The following is a 22,976-nucleotide window of genomic DNA, read 5'->3' on the forward strand; positions in this document are numbered from 1 at the left end:
CACACACACACACACACACACACACACACATATATATATATATATTTTTTTTTTTCCAAGACAGAGTCTTGCTTTGTTGCCCAGGCTGGAGTGCAATGGCACAATCTTGGCTAACTGCAACCTCCGCCTCCTGGGTTCAAGCAATTCTCCTGCCTCAGCTTCATGAGTAGCTGGGACTACAGGCACCTGCCACCATGCCCTGCTGATTTTTTATATTTTTAGTAGAGACGGGGGTTTAGATTGTTTAGATTACACATTTAGATTGTTTCTATTTTTTAATTGTAAATATTATACCATTCTTGTGAAAAGAGTATATATTTCTCTATGCTCATTTGTCCAGGTTTTTCTTGAAAGCTTAATAAATGTAGAATGCTGGGCCAAAGGCTATTATATTTTTAGGGCTTTTGATGAGCATTGTCAGTTGCCAATTTGCCCACCAGAAAAGCGTCTATCAATCTGGTCCGCGGTAAAGTGAGAGGGAAAATGGGGTAGGAGATGAACCCACCAATCCATTTTTTTTCCTTAAACACACATGATGCAGAGATCATCGTTCTAATTGACAATGAAAATGTGCCAATTCCATGTGGGGCATTTTAAGGGAAAGAAGGTTTATAAGTTCTTGCTAGGTCAGTAATGACAGAGCTCATAATGGACCAACCCACTTTTCAGACCTGTGATGACCTCACTGGGGTATGTTAGTTCCTGGAGTTCTACTGACATGATAAAATGTTATATACCAGTGGGCTGAAGTCATTGTATTTATTCAATCACAATACAAATTTCATATTAGTTCAGAATGCCCTTTCATAATGCTTGTGGGATCTGAGTGGTTTGACTTCATATTTTTTGAGTTGTATTTGCAATAACATATCAGTTAATGATTTAGTGGAAGTGCTTGATTTTATGGGATTTCTTGGGTATGGATGGATGCCCAAATTTTGAGAGTGGTGCAGTCATTTCTCCCATGTTTTCAAAAGGGATAGAACGTATTTCAGGACATTTATAGAATGCTTTTTTCTCTGAGGACATGATGACTGACTATAATCAGCAATCTCTGATTTCTGCTCTGATGCTACCCTATTGCTTCAAGACGTGTGCAAATAATGGGGACATCTACTCTAAAGTTCTTGCCCCAAACTGAATTGAAACCCACAGTATAAAGATATTGTTATATAATTTTTATGCTATAATTCATATTTTCCATATAGTTTTAAGACACTGTTATGTAAATTTTGCATTTCAGTCCATAATATTCTCATACAAAATAAAGTTTTAAAGTATTTGCCACAAAGTAAAATTGATATATTGTTGGTATACCAGGAAGCTGAACCATGTTCTTTCCCTCACCACGCTGCCAGCACAGTCCCATACAGCATGTTACTCTACGTACGTTTACTTTTATATAAAACTTTATGGCAGACTTTAATCATTTCAGTCAATTCAGTCAAAATTTTTAAAGACTGACAACTTTTGAATTCCACAATTACTCAGAATCTTTGAATTAGAATCTTACTGTGAAAAATAAAAAATAATTCGGCAGTATTGGCAAAGAAAGTAAGCCATGACTAAACACTTCAAATATGATTGTAAAGCAACATGTTAATTTAAAAACATGTGGGCCTTGTTTGATGTAATATGTCAATAGACATTGCAAATACTAAAATTTTGGAACCTTGAGGGAAATTGACTATATTGACTTTTATTTTGGCATGGAAAATGGGTTCACTGAGGACTCTGGGACATGGGGTTATCAGATTATTCAGTCAGCTGGTATTTACAGCACTGTGCTTGGTACTGTGGGAACACAGAAAAAACTGCACATTAAACCCTTTAAAGAATGAGGGATGAATCCCAAGCCCTCATCCATCTTCAGATTTGCAGATATACCATAACATGTAATTTCTTCATCTCTTTAATGTCTATTTATTTTATTGGGTAAGGGCTATCCCTTCCTTGTACCACTTGATCTTCACTTTCATTGCTAGCACTGACCGCTGGCTTTTTTCCAACAATCCCACAAAGAAATATGTTTGAAGTTTGCTTATAAGAGTTACTAGATAGTAAGAAAACAAAGCTGTCTTGGAATACAGATGTTTATTGGTTGGCTGGGCCTCATGTAACTAACACAGCCCAAGCTTGTGATTTGAATTTGCTTCTCAGCTAAGTGAGCTCTACTTGTCAGGGACTCTTCATCTGCAATTTGAAAATGCCAAGGGTCTATTTGAAAGAATCTGTTATTTGAGGAACAATGTCTTATTGAGAAAGCAAAACAGACTTTTGGAATATTTAAACAGTGAACATTAATATGTGATTAAATACCCGAATGAATGGGTGGTAGAAATAGTAACGGGTGTTGGCAATGAGAGAAAAAGAAGACTACACAGGGATATAATATGGAAAGGCTTCATGATTGGGTAAGATCTAAGAAGCCAAAACCGTATTTGAGCCATAAATATGGTTTTGAGCGTATTGCTAGTAGAGGTTTTGATGTTGGTAGTAGATGGAAAATAGGGTTTTTAACAAAGGTTACAGAATGAGTATGGCTTCAGAAACAGATGTAGACATGATACACTGAAGAGAAAGCAGGCCATCCTGGAGGCATGAAGACCAAAAATAGAAGGAGATAAGATTGGAAAAGCTGGAAAGACAAGATGCGGAGGGTCTTTAATGTCAAACTCAAGGCTTTAGACTTTACTCTGCAGATACTAAAAACCAGTTGGAGACGAGCGTGATTAAAACGAAGGTTGAAGGCCAGGTGCAGGGAGCCATGCCTGTAATCCCAGCACTTTTGGAGGCTGAGGTGGTAGGACTACTTGAAACCAGGAGTTAGAGACCAGCTTAAGCTGCAGAGTAAGAGCCTATCACTACAAAAAAATAAAGTAATAAATTAGTCAAGCCTGCACACCTATATTCCTAGCTACTTGGGATACTGAAGCAAGAGGATTGCTGGAGCCCAGGCTTTCCAGGAGGTAGTGAGCTGTGATTGTACCACTGCACTGCAGCCTGGGTGACAAAGTGAGACCCTGTCTCTTAAAAAAAAGAAAAGAGAAAAAACCCAAAACAGCAACAAAAAGGTTAAGGGCATCTCTGCACATGAATTGGTGATGAGTAATTTAGTGCTGTATTTTCTCTCTATTTATTTGGAACCATATAAATCTACCTTTCAGTACAAAAGGGCACTGGGTCACATTTAGGTGACACATTTCCTCTCCAAATCCCAGAGAACTTCAGGAAGTGGTGGGGATGATTCAGCAAGCAGGCATCTTCCTGACCATGTGATGACTGTGGCTGGTTAGAGCTCTTTTTGCCAGGCTATGAGAACGATCTTTCCGTAATTTCTGTTGACACTTACTCAGTGTTTTCTCAGATGGAAACTTGGTGGATATAACACTAGATGAGAATAAACTTGGAAGATTTAAGGTCTCTTTGCTAAGTCTTCATCCTGAAGCCTTTCTGAAGGACCTGAACTTCTTGGACAGGCCTTCCTTACCAAGGAAAAGATAGACTTTGGTCAGTTATTTTCTTTGATTACTTATGATAAAAAATAAAGAATATGATATCCACAGGCTTTTATATTCCCAATACCCCAAGATTAGCTTTAACCTTACAAGGGTCGTAAAAGTCTGTGGAAGTCTGTGTATAGTCTTATTTTAGGTATCTTAACCTAAATTGTGCAGAGGTATATTTTACTGGATTTACCTAACATAACAGACCTTTTGAGATTATCTTTTACTTTATATAATTTATAAAATGGAAAGTATTATCAACATAGCATAAAGATTAAGAAATGAGCTCTGGAACTGTACTGCCTGGGTTCTGGTCCTGATTTCTCCACTACTTAACATTGGGCAAGTTATTTAACCCCTCTGCCTTGATTTTCTCATTTAGAAGATGGAAATAATTTACTTCTTTCCTAGGGTTTTGTCAGAATTAAATGAACGAATTTGTTGTTTATTTACTAAGAGTAAAGCTCTTAGAATATTGCCTGGTATGTAAGTTCCCAACAAATATTGCAATTAGTGTATCATAAATGAAAAAATTAAAGCAGTTAAAGATTAAGTGACTTAGGTAGTTATCTGGCAACATGACTAAACCAGAATTCGCATTTCTTATTTTAAGACAGTCTACTGAAGTAGCTGGTTTTTTAGACCAGAGGTCAGCAAATGTTTTCTTAAAAGTCCAGCTATAAACATTTTATACTTGTGGGTCTTACGGTCTCTGTTGCCACTACTCAACTGTGTCATTGTGACTTGCAAAGATCACCACAGACAAAATGTAAATGTACAGGTGTGGCTGTGTTCCCATAAAATTTTATTTACAAAAACAGGTGGCAGACCACATTTGGCCTGCTTACAGACCCTTGCTTTAGACACTTAAGTCCTATCTTAAAAGAGACAATAGATTCCTTTAGATTTGAAGCATGAAATATGGCATTACGTATTATGATAATCAGAAACTTTGCTTCCTAATGATTGTTTAACATGTTAGTTATGATGGTCATACTTTAGGATATCAAAGGGATTTAGAAAATAAGCAGTAGTGACAAATGTGTTTTCTACCTCAAAGGGATCCATAGAAATCACTTATTTAACAGTTGGAGAATTATCTTGGAATTTGAGGCCTGAGGTCTTGGGCAGGATGTTAAGAGTTTGTTTGATTAAATGGGCACAAATATAGCCTGGTTTCTTTTTTGCTTCTCTGTGTAAGGGATAGGTTTGTGAGTCAAATAAAAAGCTATTTGTGATTACGCTTGTCATTACACTAAGGGTTTTTCTTCTAGGAATGTTGTTTGCATGGGTTTGGACTTTTTCTTACGGCTTTTCAGTTCGATAATGTGTTCTTGTTTTCAAACTAAAGTTGTCATTGAGCCTTTTTGTGAGTGGCTATGTTGGTTAGTTAGTATTTATAGCTTAAGTCTGTTTCGGAGGAAATGACTAAAGTCTCTTTGCATTTGATCAAAACTGTAGAACAAAGGGCATCTTTGACTTTCTTAAACAAGGCCTATGATGAAAACTCAAAAAATATAATGGTTCATGTTTATAAATGTTTTTGGGTATTCAGTCCCGGTTGGGCCAAATAATTGGAGCTCTGTGCCGAGGGAGGGGTTGAATATGCTCATTGCCTGTTAGTTACTGTGAATTTCTCTGGAGCACATTCAGGCAATGCTTACTTTCTCATAATGCTCCCCCTATTCCCCCTCCCCTGCCTTTTTTCTATTTTATATATTGTTTTGAATTGGATTTCATAGAACATAGGATTTTTTTTTCTTTTTAAACTATTGTATTAATTTTCTCCTTTCTCATTCCTAGCTAAAAGCCCTGACCCAGGTAAAGCATGTAAACCTTGCACATGGAATTCCAGCAAAGAGGCTGGTGGAAATCCTGGCAGGGCCTGGGAAATGACTGACTTGCAGAAACCCCTGTGTTTTGTTCACTCCTGGAGACCTCTACTTCTCTATCTTGTGAATATCTATAGGTCCCCCCACACCCTAATCTTGTCCTCTTGCTGTTGGCTCAGTCCTCATGGAAGAGTAGGTGCCCTTCCTTCTGCTCATGATGTTCCAAGGCAGGAGATGAGGGGGCTGAGTAGGGAAGAAGAGAAGGCTTAGCTCCTGTCTGCCCAGACCCAGGCTGACTTCTGCCCTGGGACTCAGGCGAGGACTCCTATTTTACCATAAAGGCCCTGTGACAGGTGGTGGTTGGATTTTGGTGTTAGATCAGCTGTATTGTAGACTGACTGGGATTTTCTGCACTAGCTTTTAATCTAATTATCACTTGGTTACATTGATTGTTTCAGCTCTTTCATAAGCAGCTCAGGGAACCACTTCTCCAACTAAATCTTGGGTCTAAGTATGAAACAGATGAAAGTGAAATCGCTCTGCCCACAGCTGCACATCCACTCACCTCTGTTTCTGCTCTCAGAAGCAACTTAGCATGGGATTCCTAGGAGTTCACTTTGAAAACTGCTCATTAATAGAACTGTTTACTTTCAGAGCACATCCTAGACTGACTGACTTACTGACTGACTTATTTATTTAGAGATAGAGTCTCACACTGTCAACAAGGCTAGAGTGCAGTGGTGCTATTTCGGCTCACTGCAACCTCTGCCTCCTGGGTTCAAGCGACTCTCCTGCCTCAGCCTCCTGAGTAGCTGGGATTGCAGGTGCACCACCACACCCAGCTAATTTTTGTATTTTTAGTAGAGATGCAGTTTCACTATGTTGGTCAGGCGGGTCTTGAACTGCTGACCTCGTGATCCACCCGCCTTGGTCTCTCAAAGTGCTGGGATTACAGGTGTGAGCCACTGCGTCTGGCCGCATCCTAGTCTTAAAATTGAGCTTGCCTATGTATATATCCAAAATTGCTTAAAATTTGCTGGGATTGGTGTGTATATATGAGCCATATATGAAGCCAGCTGTAGGAGAAAGCAAATTGGACAGATGTTTACCTGATGCAATTTGATGGGGTGTTGAGAAATTCCATGATAACAATCCACACCTCCATTCATTCCTGAAATTCCATAGTCAGTAATGCATTTTATTTCCCTGTTAAGCACTTGCCTTTTCTGAAGCGTTTTTAAAATAAAAATGTCCTCATGAAGGATATCTGTTAAGTTGTTGCAACCTTGGAGCTGATCCTTTCGCTCCCCTACTTGATTAAAAATCTTGAATTAATGAATTTTCAAAAGGACAGATAGAGGAAGGAAACAGCCACATCCATACATCATAATTTTGTGTAGGACTGGCCTTGACTATGTATGCATTTGTGAAACGTGTGGGAATATCTCTTGTATTTAACCTGGAGACATCTTGGTTTCTCCTTTGGATGGAGGTGGTTCTGAGACATTTGAAGAGAGGGCTTCTCAAAAGGAACTTTTATTGTTCTTACATATTCTTTTAGTTCAAAAATATATTTTATTTTATTTTTGTATCCTGGTAAGGATGTATGTGCCCATATATACTAATGGGGATTTCCCCCTAAGTATTAGTTGTTTAAAAGAGATAAGAGAATCAGAAGCACAAGTCTGAAAAGCAGTGTATGTATTTCTACATATTGTCTACAACTTGTTCCTGTTGGACAATAAAATAATTGTGGATATTTCCTATTGTTTTCAACCTTAATGACAAAATATTGTAAAACTATGGTCCATTCATTTACTCAACAAACATTCATAGAGTACTTACCATGTGCTACTAGTACTGTGTGCTATAAAAATTAATGACAGTGGTTTCAGTAGAAACATCAGTCATTAGGGAATATTTGAGGTCCAGTGACTGAGGAAGGGAAGACGAGAAGGGTGGAGTGCTGGATTGGGAAGAAGGAAGAAGGAGGATAGGTGAGAAAGGATGGATGGAAGGAAGTCCTTAGCACATGTTGTTTTTAATTACACTCATGTTATCTAGTTTGATGTTCTTTATATAATCAGCCATTTGTCGCTTTTTTTTTTCTGGTGTGCTATAATTTGAAATAAGTTTTAACTTGTAGTTTTTGTATTTGTTTCTTTTCAGTATCAAAGAACTTGTGGATCAGTTCGCTAAGTACATCCAAGATTTGAAGAACTGAAAAAAAAAAATTAGTATTAAACCTGCTTTTTAAAAACGTAAGTGAACTCACTTCTGGCCATGGTTCATTTCAGACCTCTAAGGCCAGCAATTACTTCTCAGTGTGTGTGAATTTTTTTCCAGCAGTAAAGTTACTTGACTCTAGTGAGTCTACTTATTAAGTTTAGGAGTGTTTGTATCCACTCCCCCATTTAAAACTTGTAAATTTTAAGGGTAGTATGACTAACATAGGTGGCTGTCGGAGTAAGATGTGGTGTGGCAGGCGATGAGCCAGTCTTCATTTGGCACTGAGAAGGAAAACACAGACCTGGTAGCACATGAAATAAAAAGCACAGCCCTCTTCTCGAGTCCTTCATCACTCTTCACCTCACAGACCATTTTTACCCCTTTATCTACCCCAGTGAGAATTGCTGGTTGACCCATTAATAACCCAGTAGGCTTACAATATGAGATGATGGTTTCTCACAAACATATTTACCCACTTTCTCCCAATTCCCCTGCTCAAGAAAAAAAACCACTATTTACTGAGCTTCTACCAAGTAACAAGCATTTGATTAATTCAATTCCATATTCATTCTACAAATAGTTTTTCTGAATGCTTGCTGTGTACCAGGCACAGCCCTGACACTACTTATTACCTTATCCTCATGGCACCCATGCAGGGTAAGAGTTAACACTTCAGTGATCTAGATGAGGGTACAAGAGAGGTAAGGAGTGTGCTGACGGTCACCTAGTGAGTGTGAATGTAGAGCTGTCTGACTTTCTCTGATTTGCCATATCCTAAAGTGTGTTTAGATGCTCTTCCTGGCATGGATGTCAATAAGACATTGGAACCTCCTGGATTGTGTTCATAATAGGAATGTGACTCTCATCCTTCTAAACCTTGGCTGGAGTCACAAAAGCAAGGAAGTTAGGGAAACATCCTCTCACACAGCTATGGTACCTTTGTGGGGAGTTAAGAGATCTGATGTCTGGTTCCATTCCTTTCATGAATTTCCTCCGTGTCTATGAGCTATCTAAGCTCCATGGGAAACAGTTGATCTTATGCCAACCAAGGGGGCACGGATGGACCAGTTGCTCCCAAGGGTCCATCTCAGCTCTTTGCTGAAGGACCGTATGCATGGAGGAAAGTGCACACATCAGTAAGTGGATGGTTTGATGGAATTAATGTCACAAAGTGGACACACCTCTGCAATCAGCACCTTGATTAATAGAAAATTAACAGCAGCCCAGAGCCCTCCTCCCCTCATGCTCCAGAAGCAACCAATATCTTGCCTTGTGATGCCTTTGTTTAGTTTGTTTTTGTGACTAGAATCATCCAGTGAATATTTTTTGTGTGTGTCTAGCTTGTTTTGCTGATTATATTTGTGAAATCTACAATATTGTATACAGTATTTTTTGCATTCTCTTTGTTCTAATGCTCTTCAACTGTATGCCTATTTTATAGTTGCTGAATATTTAGATAGTCTCCTGTTTGGGCATATACTAATAGTGCTCCTGTGAATGTGTTGTGCATATCTTTTTTTTTTTTTATTGTACTTTATGTTCTGGGGTACATGTGCAGATCCTGAATCCTGCAGGATTGTTGCATAAGTACATACATGCCATATCCCTCACCCTCCATCCCCTACATCAGGCATTTCTCCCAGTGTTATCCCTCTCTGTCTGCCCCACCCCTCTCTGTCCCTCCCCTCCCCTCCACCTCCCCACCTAGCCCAGTGAGTGTTGTTCCCGTCCCTGTGCCCAAGTGTTCTCACTGTTTATCACCCACCTATGACTGAAAACATTCAGTGTTTGGTTTTCTGTTCTTGTGTCAGTTTGCTGAGAATCATGATTTCTAGATTCATCTATGTCTCTACAAAGGACATGAACTCATCATTTTTTCTGGCTGCATAGTATTCCATGGTGTATATGTGCCACATATTCTTTCTCCAGTCTATCATTGATGGGCCTTTGGATTGATTCCAGGTCTTTACTAAACAGCACCACGATGAACATATGTGTGCATGTGTCTTTATAATAGAACAATTTATAATCCTTTGGGTATATACCCAGTAATGGGATTGCTGGGTCAAATGGAATTTCTATTTTTAGGTCCTTGAGGAATCACCACACTGTCTTCCATATGGGTTAAATTAATTTACACTACCACCAACAGTGTAAAAGTGTTCCTTTTTCTCCACATCCTCTCCAGCATCTGTTGTCTGCAGATTTTTTAATGATTGCCATTCTAACTGTCATGAGATGGTATCTCAATGTAGTTTTTATTTGCATTTCTCTAATGACCAGTGATGATGAGCACTTTTTCATATGTTTGTTGGCTGTATAAATGTCTTTTGAAAAGTGTCTGTTCATATCCTTCACCCACTATTGAATGTGTTTGTTTGTTTTTTTCTTGTAAATCTGCTTTAGTTCTTTGCAGATTCTGGATATTAGCCCTTCGTCAGATGGGTAGATTGCAAAAATTTTTTCCCATTCTGTTGGTTGCTGGTTCACTCTAATGATTATTTTTTTTGCTGTGCAGAAGCTCTTAAGTTTAATTAGATCCCATTTGTCTATTTTGGCTTTTGCTGCCTTTGCTTTTGGTGTTTTAGTCATGAAATCCTTGCCTGTGCCTATGTCCTGAATGGTGTTGCCTAGGTTTTCTTCTAGGATTTTTATGGTGTTAGTTCTTATGTTTAAATCTTTAATCCATCTGGAGTTAATTTTTGTATAAGGTGTAAGGAAGGTGTCCAGTTTCAGCTCCCTGCATATGGCTAGCCAGTTTTCCCAACATCATTTATTAAACAGGGAATCCTTCCCCCATTGCATTTTTCCAGTTTGTCAAAGATCAGATGGTTGTAGATGTGTGCTGTTATTTCTAAGGCCTCTGTTCTGTTCCCTTGGTCTATATCTTTGTTTTGGTCCCAGTACCATGCTGTTTTGATTACTGTAGCCTTGTAGTTTAGTTTGAAGTCAGACAGCATGATGCCTCCAGCTTTGTTCTTTTTGGTTAGGATTGTCTTGGCTATGTGGACTTTCCTTTGGTTCCATATGAAGTTTAAAGTGGTTTTTTTCAAGATCTGTGAAGAAGGTCAGTAGTAGCTTGATGGGGATAGCATCGAATCTATAAATTACTTTGGGTAGTATGGCCATTTTCACAGTATTGATTCTTCCTAACCATGGGCATGGAATGTGTCCTCTCTTATTTCCTTGATCAGTGGTTTGTAGTTGTCCTTGAAGAGATCTTTTACATCCTTTGTTAGTTGTGTTCCTAGGTATTTTATTCTCTTTGTAGCAATTGTAAATGTGAGTTCATTCATGATTTGGGTCTCTGTTTGTCTGTTGTTTGTGTATAGGAATGCTTGTGATTTCTGCACATTGATTTTTTATCCTGAGACTTTGCCAAAGTTGCTTATTAGCTTGAGGAGGTTTTGGGCTGAGATAATGGGGTCTTCTAAATATACAATCATGTCGTCTGCAAATAGGGACAATTTGATTTCTTCTTTTCCTAATTGAATACACTTTATTTCTTTTTCTTGCCTAATTGCTCTGGCGAAAACTTCTAATACTATACTGAATAGGAGTGGTGAGAGAGGGCATCCTTGTCTAGTGCCAGTTTTTAAAGGGAATCCTAGTTTTTGCCCATTCAGTATGATATTGGCTGTGAGTTTGTTGTAAATAGCTTTTATTATTTTGAGATATGTTCCATTGATACCTAGTTTATTGAGAGTTTTTAGCATAAAGGGCCGTTGAATTTTGTTGAAGGCCTTCTGTGCATCTATTGAGATAATCATGTGGTTTTTGTCTTTGGTTCTGTTTATGTGGGATGGATTGCATTCATAAATTTGCTTATGTTGGACCAGCTTTGCATCCCAGGGATGAAGCCTACTTGATCATGGTGGATAAGCTTTTTGATGTGCTGTTGGATTTGGTTTGCCAGTATTTTATTGAAGATTTTTGCATCGACGTTCATCATGGATATTGGCCTGTAGTTTTCTTTTTTAGTTTTGTCTCTGCCAGGTTTTGGTACCAGGATAATGCTGGTCTCATAGAAAGAATTAGGGAGGACTCCCTCTTTATGTATTGTTTGGAATAGTTTCAGCAGGAATGGTACCAGCTCCTCTTTGTATGTCTGGTAGAATTTGGCTGTGAACCCGTCTGGACTTGGACTTTTTTTGGTTGGTAGGCTATTAATTGCTGTCTCGACTTCAGACCTTGTTATTGGTCTATTCAGGGTTTCAACTTCTTTCTGGCTTAGTCTTGGGAGTGTGCGAGTGTCCAGGAATGTATCCATTTCTTCCAGATTTACTGGTTTATGTGCATTGAGCTGTTTGTAGTAATCTCTGATAGTAGTTTGTATTTCCGAGTAATTGGTGGTGATCTCCCCTTTTTCGTTTTTTATTGCATCTATTCGATTCTTCTCTCTTTTCTTTTTTATTAGTCTAGCTAGCAGTCTGTCTATTTTGTTGATCTTTTCAAAAAACCAGCTCCTGGATTTATTGATTTTTTTGAAGGGTTTTTTGTGTCTCTATCTTCTTCAGTTTTGCTCTGATCTTAGTTTTTCTTGTTTTCTGTTTGCTTTTGAGTTTTTTTAAATCTTGCTCCTCTAGCTCTTTCAATTTTGATGATAGGGTATCGATTTTAGATCTTTCCTTGTTTCACATGTGGGCATTTATTGCTATAAATTTCCCTCTAGACACTGCTTTAAATGTGTCCCATAGATTCTGGTACATTGTGTCTTCATTCTCGTTGGTTTTGAAGAACATTTTTATTTCTGCCTTCATTTAATTGTTTATCCATTAATCATTCAGGAGCAAGTTGTTCATTTTCCATGTGATTATGCGGTTTTGAATGCTTTTCTTAATCCTGAGTTCTAATTTGATTGCACTGTGGTCTGAGAGACTGTTTCTTATGATTTCCGTTCTTTTGCATTTGCTGAGGAGTGATTTACTTCCAATTACGCGGTCACTTTTAGAGTAAGTGTGATGTGGTACTGAGAAGAATGTGTATTCTGTGGATTTGGGGTGGAGTGTCCTGTAAATGTCTGTTAGGTCTGCTTGGGCCAGATCTGTGTTCAAGTCCTGGATATCCTTGTTGACTTTCTGTCTTGTTGATCTGTCCAATATTGTCAGTGGAGTGTTAAAGTCTCCCTCTATTATTGTGCAGGAGTCTAAGTCTCTTTGTAGGTCATTAAGAACTTGCTTTATGTTCTGGGTGCTCCTGCATTGGATGCATATGTATTTAGGATAGTTAGCTCTTCTTGTTGCATTGATCCTTTTACCATTATATGATACCCTTCTTTGTCTCTTTTGATTTTTGTTGGTTTAAAGTCCATTTTATCAGAGTCTAGTATTGCTACCCCTGCTTTTTTTTTGCTCTCCATTTGCTTGGTAAATCTTCGATCCCTTTATTCTGAGTCTGTGTGGGTCTTTATATGTGAGATGGGTCTCCTGAATACAGCACACCCATGGGTCTTGACATTTTATCCAGTTTGCCAGCCTGTGTCTTTTGATTGGGGCATTTAGGCCATTTACATTCAACATTAATATTGTTATGTTTGAATTTGATCCTGCCATTTTGTTACTGGCTGGTTGTTTTGCCCATTATTTGATTCAGTTTCTTCATTGTGTCATTGTACTTTACCATTTGGTATGCTTTTGCAGTGGCTGGTACTGGTTGTTCATTTCCATGTTTAGTACTTCCTTAAGGAGCTCTTGTAAGGCAGGTCTTGTAGTGATGAAATCTGTCAGTAATTGCTTGTCCGTAAAGGATTTTATTTCTCCTTCACTTATGAAGCTTAGTTTGGCCGGATATGAAATTCTGGGTTGTAAGTTCTTTTCTTTAAGGATGTTGAATATTGGCCCCCACTCCCTTCTAGCTTGTAGGGTTTCTGCAGAGAGATCTGCTGTGAGTCTGATGATCTTTCCCTTGTAGGTGACTCATCCTTTCTCTCTGGCTGCCCTTAGGATTTTTTCCTTCATTTCAACCCTGGTGAATCTGACAATTATGTGCCTTGAGGTTGCTCTTCTTGAGGAGTATCTTTGTGGTGTTCTCTGAATTTCCTGGATTTGAATGTTGGTCTGCCTTGTTAGGTTGGGGAAGTTCTCTTGGATAATATCCTGAAGAGTGTTTTCCATGCATTCTTCCTGTCACATTCAGGTATGCCGATCAAGCGTAGATTGGGTCTTTTGACATAATCCCATAGTCCTTGGAGGCTTTGTTCATTTCTTTTCACTCTTTTTTCTCTAATCTTGCCTTCTTGTTTTATTTCATAGATTTGATCTTCAATCTCTGATATCCTTTCTTCTGCTTGATCAATTCAGCTGTTGGAACTTGTGTATGCCTCGTGAACTTCTCGTGCTGCGTTCCTCAGCTCCATCAAGACATTTATGTTTTTCTCTAGGCTGATTATTTTAGTTAGCATTTCATCTAACTTTTTTTCAACGTTCTTAGTTTCCTTGCATTGGGTTAGAACATGGTCTTTTAACTCAGAGAAGTTTGTTATTACCTATCTTCTGAAGCCTGCTTCTGTCAATTTGTCAAACTAGTCCTCTGTCTTGTTTTGTTCCTTGATGGTGAGGAGCTGTGATCCCTGGGAGGAGGAGAGGTGTTCTGGTCTTTGATGGATTCATCCTTTTCGTGCTGTTTTTTTCCCATCTTCGTGGATTTATCTCCCTTTGATCTTTGACATTGGTGATTTCGGGAGGAATCAGCCTACATTCTTTTTGTTGAGGTTGCAGCTATATCTTTTTTGGCCTGTAGAGGTGCTGCTGGGCTGCCTTGTATTCAGTCAGGCTGCTGGGTGGGTGGTCTTCCCCTGCAGTTTGTTTGCAGGTGAGATGAGCCCCGCCTTCACAATCGTGTCTCTCCTTCCTGGAGCTCAATCTTCCCTGTTGGGGTCAAACTGATGTTTTTGCTGGGAAGCTCTCCAGAGCGCTGGCTTCCGTTTGAGTTTTGGAGGGGTAGGGCTGCCAGGCCTTATAGCCCATTTCCCTGCTTTCAACTCTCCCTCTTTCTGTGGGATAGTTTCATCCCGCTCACTAGTCCACACTTCCCTCCAGGTCTGTGCCAACTTGTGGCACCAGGCGGGAGCCATCGCTCAGATTTGCAGTGACAACTCACAGCCCCCCTCAGTCTGGCAGGGCTCTCGTGGACCGTGGGTTACAGGGGATGAGGGAACCACAGGATTGAAATCAGAGGACCGAGGGAGTGAAGTCAAGGTGGGATCGGCGCACCATGTCTCCGTTCGCCCTCCCTGGGCTGCACTCCTCCTACTTCTCTGCTCGCCTTCTCTGTGCTATTTTCAGAATCCTACCAGTCCCACAGCGACAAATCCAGCACCTCACCTGGAATCGTGAAGTCCTCTAGCCCTCTGCATCTCATGCGCTAGGAGCTGCATTCCGATGTTGCCTCCTCTTGGCCATCTTGGTACCCCCGGTTGTGCATACCTTTTCGTGATGATTGTATTTTGTTTGTTCAGGGACTAGTCATTTTAATTCGTTGGCACTTTGGAATGATGTTGAACTTTAGGTAGCCAAGTGATTTGTCTGCTTCAGTGTGATGCTCTAATCTGCTTACTCAACAGGACCAGACGAAGATGTGTTTGTAGATTACTCTTGCGGGGTGTGGCCAGGTGGAAGCCCTCTCTGATACAATAGCTTATTGTCCTGGCAGAGAAGGGCTTTGGTTGTGTACAAGGAGGGACTATGTAGGGGAAGAGAAAAAAATAGATCCAAAAGAGAGATGTGTCTGGATTCCCATAGAAACTGTCTGGATAACCTGCAAATCAGATTAAGAACCTGGAAAATTAAGAGCCCCAGGGGAGACTCAGCTTATGAGACCTGAGGTGTCTAGGAAGATGAATAGAGAAAGAAAAATTGAGGCAGACCTGAGCTCAGAAGGGGCTCTCAAAGAATTTTCTGAGCAAATTCATTAAGTCTAACTTGTTTTAAGGAAGTTTTGAAAAACCAATTCTTCAAAGTATGAATCTTGAGCCAAGATTGAACGTAAAAGTATAGAACTAGGAAAAAATGTATTTTCCCAGACAAATGGGGGATGTGAGCATGTGGGTTTTGCCTTCAGACCTTCCTGCATTCAGATCACAATTCCGCCGCTTTCTTGTCTCAGGACCTCTCTGGCTCAGCTTCCACATCTGTAAAATGGGGTGTTAAAAGATGCCCCCAAAATTTCCTGTAATAAATGACTACAACAGTATTAGCAGTATGCTTCAGGACATATAGATCTAGCACTAAAAATGATATTTCTTATTCTTGTTCCTAAGATTATTGATTTATATCTGATATTTTATGAGAGTTTTCAGTTTACTTTTTAAAAATATGAGACTTTGGTTTTTAATTTATTTTAAGTGTGGTGAGTACTAACAAAAATGTTTTCTACTTGCCTCACCTTAGACTGAAACTCAGAGGAAGGATGAAAGGAAACATTTGTCCATGTGTCCTTGGCATGTCCCTCCGCAGGGTGAGTCAGTGAAGACACTCCTGACTGCCTGAACTGGTTTACTTAGTTCAAAAAGAGACCAGTGGAGCTTTGTGGGAAACTAGGGTTATTTTGCACAAAGGAAATTTGTAATTTTATACATTATCTTATACTCTCTCTCTCTTTTTTTTTTTTTTGAAAGACAGTGTCTCCGTTTGTTGCCCAGGCTGGAGTACAATGGTGTGATCCTTGCTCACTGCAGCCTTGAGCTCCTGGGCTCAAGTGATCCTCCCACCTTAGTCTCCTGAGTAGCTGGGACTACAGACGTGTGCCAACATGCCCGCTTGTTTTTAAAGTTTTTTAGACACAGTCTTGTTTTATTGCCAAGGCTAATCTTGAACTCCTGGCTGCCCACCTTGGCCTCCCAAAGAGCTGAGATTACAAGTGTGAGCCACTGCTCTTGGCTGTACTTTTAGTCTTAGGTGTTCTGGCAACTGGCAAATATATGAAATTTCATTTGCCTAAGAGTGCAGGGAACACCCTATTCTCTCCTCTGTGTCTGTGGTCCTTGGGTTCATGGATGATAGTGGTGAAAGCTGTCTGATTATACCACTTATAAGGCCGAATGCACTCAGACACAAGAATGAGGTGGAAGCCCCTTGTCCAGTTTCATCTCTGTCTTCTCTTCATTAGGCCAAGGAAGGCCATGGAACTGTACTGTTAGCACTCCACTCAGGCCTGCCTGTATCATCCCTCCACCCGGTAGCATAGTGGTTTGTAAGTAGGAAATTTGTAGCCACTGAGATGATGTCATCCCCAAAGAGAAGCATCTACTGTGGCTTTATCCTTTACACCCTTTTCTCTGTACCCATTTTGTAGTCTTTGTCACTTTCATTATTATGTGGGGATTTGGGCTTTCTGTCTCCTGACTATCTTTTGTGAACTAAATATTATTTTAGGCAGTTCGTACTAAAAATTCTAAAAATACTGCTTGAGGATGGCAGTCTTATTTGGAATTGTGTCACCTGTGGTTTATCTTGTGCTTAATTGATTCATGATAATTTGGACAATAAGTAAATGATTTTCTTTTCATCATGTAACTCACAAAATGTTTTCCTTTTCATGTTTTTTCTTTAGTGCTCTCTCCTTTTCCTGCCAAATATCTAGGCTCACTTTACCATCAGATAGAGATTTAGTTGGGCTTTTAGAACTTTCTCTTCAAGCAGATGCCGTGTGTTGTGTGTGTGTGAAGTTTGTGGGCTGTTAGAAGCTATTTGCTCATCTTGTCAAAGCCAGAGCAGTCTTTTCATTCTCAGTTGCTTTGCTTTCTCCTCACCTCTTGGGAAATTGGCAGCCAGTGACTTTGATTTTTTTTTTCTCTGTGAGACAAATATGCTAGTGTATAACTAGACAGAGGAACAGTTTACACATTTAGCAAATGATCAAATAAGTGGTGTGTTTGTGTGTGTGTGTGTGTGTGTGTGTGTGTGTGAGAGTGATTACATGCTGACTCTATAACTGAGCAAGTGGTGTTTTTCTTTCAAGTCTCCATGCATTTATGCATTTAATTAGAAGGCCTAAGTATCTATGATGGCTTTTAGATATGTAGCTTCAACAGTTTTTTAAGAAGGAGGAAGAGGTTCCAAGACAATTTTGACTCTTATTTAGTGGATGTGTGGTTTAATGTTATGATATTTGGGGGAAACCTGGGTTCTGACTCCACGTTTCAGTGAGCCATAGTTTCCCATTGCTTCAGGAGTAGAGAAGTGGGGAAGGGATTTCAATAGTTCTTAAATCTATTATTTAGCAGTAGCTCGAGGCTGTGTGCATCATAATTGAAGCAATGAGATAGGATCCCCTGGGTGTGCTCTGCATTCCTTCCATTCCATGGTGCTTTTCTAGTCTCCTGGTCAAATCACAGCCCAGAGCTGCTTCAGCCAAGAGGAGACTTAAATTAGGGATGTGCAATCTTCAGCCATCGTAGCAGGATCCATTTAGTTTCTAGGCAGAAGACAGCATGTGCTCTCTGCAGAAATTATGGCAACTTTCAGATTGAAATAGCCCTGAGAGTTTCTTGTGACTATTACCTTGAGCTGAGGTATAATCCCTTACCAGTGGTGGAATCCTAACTACAGTACAACAGTTGATTGTATTCTGTGTTCTCATTTGTGGTTCGGAACACAAATTGTTATTGTTCATCAGCTTTTCTTGTTTTTTACCTAATTCCTTTATGGTTGTAGTAGTAGTTATATGCTTGGCTTGACATAATGAGGCTATTTGACACTGTGATATTAAGATATTTTCAAGGAAAAGTCATCAGCTGTCCTTCTGGGTTATTCTGGGCATTTTGTACTCTATTTTGGATCTAACTTTTCTTGCTCTTGATTTCTGATTAGCTGTTCTTCCTCCTTGCCTTGGCCTCTCAACTTGCTTGGAAACTTTATCAACAGATTTTCACTTGGATGACTGCTTTGTTCAACAAATAAACATTATCTCAACCTTGGGGAAGAGTTAAGAAGACACAGGATGGAATGCTCTGTTAGACATTCTGGTTCTAAGCATGGAATTCCTGGAGCAGGGAAGCTGGCTTCCAATACATTGATGTCCAGAAGTTGTTTTCCTGCTTGAGGAGGGGAGGTCACATTTCTACCAAGAGTAATGTGAATTCTGGGGCATTTTCAAAACTTTTGGATGATTTGGTGAGATTTAAATTGTGTTATTTTTGATGAAGTTTTAGCAACTAAAGAGCGTATTATTTGCTTAGAAGAGTTGGATTTTTGGTTCTTTGTGGCGTGCATTGGTCTTGCCTGAGGTCACACAGAGGCCTTTCAATGAGGTTGGGCCTACTCTGTGGTTGAGATAGTTGAAACCAAGTATCAGGGAGGAAATAAGAGTGGCAGACCTTAAAGTATTAGATTTCTCACAAGAGAAAACAGCAACACCCAATAAAAATCCGTTTACCTTCACCCACAGTCCCCCTGGCCTGTGGATGTCTTTCTCCTCTTGTTAGCCAGCAGAACAGCGATCTCTTCTAAGACTGTGAGTGATTTGAGGGGGCCAGAAAACACCAAGTACCTCTATCCAGAGGGTGACTTTTATTTCCTCACTTTGTGGCCTTACTGAATTCTCAGAAGGTAAAGCTGAAAGAACTCAGAGTGGATGGCTGGGTTTTTGCATTCTTTACCTAATAAAATCAGTTGATTTTTTTTTTTTTTTTTTTTTTTTTATGGTAGTTGTGTGTTTGACTGTGAACACTGAATGACCAAATACGTTTCCTAGGGGAAATGCAGAGGGAGGTTCTTGCAAGTCTTTGGCCACAATGCTTTTGCCAATGGATCAATACAGAACCTTGTTTTATGTGTGTTTCTGTTTAGATGCCGTTTTCACATATGTTGTTGAGTCATTAACGCTGACACAGCCAATAGCTCTGTAACTTAGGCCTGAAGGAAGCTGACCTCATACACTGGTTTCATCCTTGAGACACGGCCATGTTGCCTCAGGAACACCAGGCAGCACTTCGGCACTGTGCTTGGAGCCATTTTAAACAGCACGGTGATCGACAAGCACAAAGATGTGAAAAACGTGGCACAGAATAGACCGTGAATAGGACACTATGGCAGGAGGGCTGCGCTCCTGCAAGAAAGCGGAGCATTGCCTTGTTCAACCTGAGCTGGGAACTCTGCAAGGGTGACTCAGAATTCTCGCTGCTCTGAGTGTGTCCGTGAATGAGTGTGAAGGTCCTAATGTGGGGGTTGCAAACAAATTTTAGCAAGTGGGCCAATTCGCATATGTCAACTGTATAATAGAAGCAGAGTAATCCCAATTGTTGTGACAGGAAGCTTTCTCAGTCCCACTCTGTGGTTAATGTAGAAAACCAATCATTTAAGGTAAAAATGAACTGTAAGCTGGTATAGCCAGACCAATGTCTGAAAGACATTTTTAAATAGGCTTGTGTAAGACGAAAACAGGCAAGGAGAATGTGCCCAATGAATTATCATTTGTTGTTTAATGAATGATAATTAGCCCCACTGCCAGGCTTTGAACATTTAGAGAATGGGAACACCATCATGTCCTTGGCATTAAAGGTAATAATGGCTAGCACCTAGGGGCACCTCAGCAAGTGAATGAATCCTAAATAAATGAATGAAAGGGCAGGCAGAATTCTTAGTGATGCCTGATGACCCATAGTAGGGCACCTTAGGAGTCTCATGCATCTTTTTAGCCTAGATATGTAATTTCCTGGCCACTGTGTTCCTTAAATTAACTTGCATAAATGTGTACCAACGGGCAGAAATAGTAGTGGTCTGACCATGAAAGGTAATCATGTGACACAGAGGTTATTTATCATGATTATTTTTGTGCACAGCCCTAGCATGTTAATATTCATTAAATGGATTTGAATGCATGAATGAATTTAAACGTCTAGGATATTTAGAAATGCAATGGCTTTAAAAAATCTTTTTAAATTCAAAAGAGAGGTGACTTTGTAAGTTACTTTGTACTGTAAGTCTGTACTCAGAGAAGTAGAAAGATGTGGATATTCTTTTGTTAACTAGCTTTGTCTGTTGTGTGAAACTGAGCCTTTGCACTCAGGGAACATCTACACTATGCTTTGTCCCGTGCACCTTCCTCACATAAATATCCAGGGACAAGAGTTAATTAAAGTAGAAGCTAGTTAGGTTTTCTGAAAGGAAATGACATTCAATTTCAGATATTATCTGTTTCAATTATTTCCTGCAGATTAACTGTTCATTTTACGAATTATTTATCATGGAGCTACTGAGTACAAGAAACTGGGCTCGGGGCTTTGGAGCATGCAAAGATAAGCAGAACATAGGGGCTTTTGTCTAGTGGGAGGGAAAGATATGAATGCACATTTTTGTAAATCTGGATAAAATATACACGAACTACAGGTAAAAGTGAAGTGCTGTGGTGGCACAAGGAAGAATGAGGTTAATTCCAGCCTGCTCTGTTCTACAGAGGAGCTTCAATATTACTTGGGTCTTGAATGCCCATTTGGGAGTAGGTGGGCAGCAGGGTAGACTGGAGAAGTGGCAGTTAGGGCAGTTCCAAGAAGAGGTAACAGCATGGGCAAAAGCACTGGAGCACGAAGGTACAAGGAACAAGTAACATAAAGGTTCTGGAGTGTGAGGGGCAGGCTGGAGTATTGTGAAATAAGACCAGAAAACTACCTCAGATCCAATTATAGAGAGATTTAATGGCAGTTTGCTTGGACTTTATTCTATAGTCATTAGGAGCAGTAGCAGATTTTAAAACAGAGGAATCATGTGACAGCAACTAGCAGCAGCTAAAATTTGTAAGCAGTTTTATGTGCCAGGTCCTAATCCTTACCACCGCACTTTGAGGCTAATACCATTTGTATTGCAGTTTGTAGATGAGGAAACAGCACAGAGAGGTTAAGTAACTTCACCAGGATCCACAGCAAATAAGTGGTGGAGTGGGGATTGAAGCCAGCAAGTCAGACTTAAGAACTTGGGTTTTTAATCTGATATTGAAAAATAAGATTCAGAGAGTCTTTGAACTTTTAAAATTATTTGCAAAGTGATCAGTATGTATGAATATGTGCATTAGTTTAAGAGAGGATCTGTAGCTTTAATCACGTAAGATATAAATGCTTAAAAATGTTAATAAAGACTGTATAAGCCAGGCATGGTAGCTCATACCTGTAATCCCAACACTTTGGGAGGCCAAAGTAGGCAGACCACTTAAGGCCAGGAGTTCAAGATTAACCTGGCCAACATGTTGAAGCCCCATCTCTGCAAAAAATATAAAAATCAGCCTGTGTGGTTAGTCCCAGCTACGTGGGACACTGAGATATGAGAATCGCTTGAACCCAGGAGGCAGAGGTTGCAGTGAGCAGAGATCGTGCCACTGCACCCCAGCCTGGGCAACAGAGTGAGAATCTGTCTCAAAAAGAAAAAAAAAAAGACTATATAGAGCACCCTCTTTCACTCTCAGAAGTCCCCCAGAATGCACAATACATTGTATGGTGACTATGCCTGTTCTTGTTAGGTTGGAAGAAGCAGAACAATCTGTCACTGCTCAAAATAAAATAAAACATCAAAACAATTTGAAGAAATTATTAGTATTATAAGTGACACGTTCTTGATTTGTGAGAAACAGAAAGTGTACAAGACGGTGTTTTGAAGGTAGACACGAGATATTTAGGCATTGAACTTGCAAAAATTTCAAAGGGCAGAGGACCTTTCTCCCCATTTGGCAAAAATTATTCGTTTTAATCCCAGCAAAAGCTAGATAGACTCTGAAATCTTACATGTTCTGCAAAAATACCTAGATGCTAGTCTGCTTTCAAATGGACCAATTTACCTTTTTAGAGTTAGGTCTTGAAGGATGAATATTTACCAATCTTTGAGACTGAAAATTCTTTGCAGCCAGATGTGCATCAAAGGCAGGTGCCAGGATGAATGAATGAATCCAGATAAAAGAATTGCCCAGTTTATATCACTGGAGAAATCCAATTATTTGAGTTTTGTTTAGAGTAAATGTTTTAATGTTTTATATATATGTATATCTCATAAGATATTACTGTCATACAAGTATAGCAGATGAAATACTTTGGGATCTGTACTACCTACTTACTAGAGCTTTACTTTATATTTTCCCCATCTTTGCTTTCTCATTTTCTCTTTTTTTTCCTGCACTATTTGAAAGTACATTGCAGATATCATGACACTTGCACCCTAAAATATTTCAACCTAAATTTCCTAAGAACCCAGTCCACATTCAGAACCAAAATGTCCTTTACTATAGTTTTTGTTTTGCTTTTGGTTTTGATCAAAGATTCCATCAAAAATCACAAATAGCAATTGGTTGTCATGTTTCTTTCGTCTCTTTTATGAAATATCTTGTTTCCCTATCTTTTTTTGTGTTTTCTTATCTTGCGTTTCATGATGTTAACATGTTTTAAAATTCAAAGATAGTTTTCTGGTAAAATGTCCTATAGTCTAGACTCATT

At 39.5% G+C, this 22,976-nt stretch overlaps 1 long non-coding RNA gene across 1 annotated transcript in view; it reads left to right on the top strand.

Annotated features, from left to right (window-relative positions):
* LOC108288195 overlaps positions 1-18,395 on the top strand; it is a 49,035-nt gene extending 30,640 nt beyond the window's left edge. Inside the window, exons 2-3 of the long non-coding RNA XR_001818635.2 lie at positions 7,508-7,599; positions 18,376-18,395. This is a non-coding gene — a long non-coding RNA (uncharacterized LOC108288195). The remainder of the gene's footprint in view (positions 1-7,507; positions 7,600-18,375) is intronic.
* The last annotated feature ends 4,581 nt before the right edge of the window (positions 18,396-22,976 follow it).

Source organism: Cebus imitator, unplaced genomic scaffold, assembly GCF_001604975.1.
Source record: "Cebus imitator isolate Cc_AM_T3 unplaced genomic scaffold, Cebus_imitator-1.0 Scaffold367, whole genome shotgun sequence".
NCBI lineage: Eukaryota > Metazoa > Chordata > Mammalia > Primates > Cebidae > Cebus > Cebus imitator.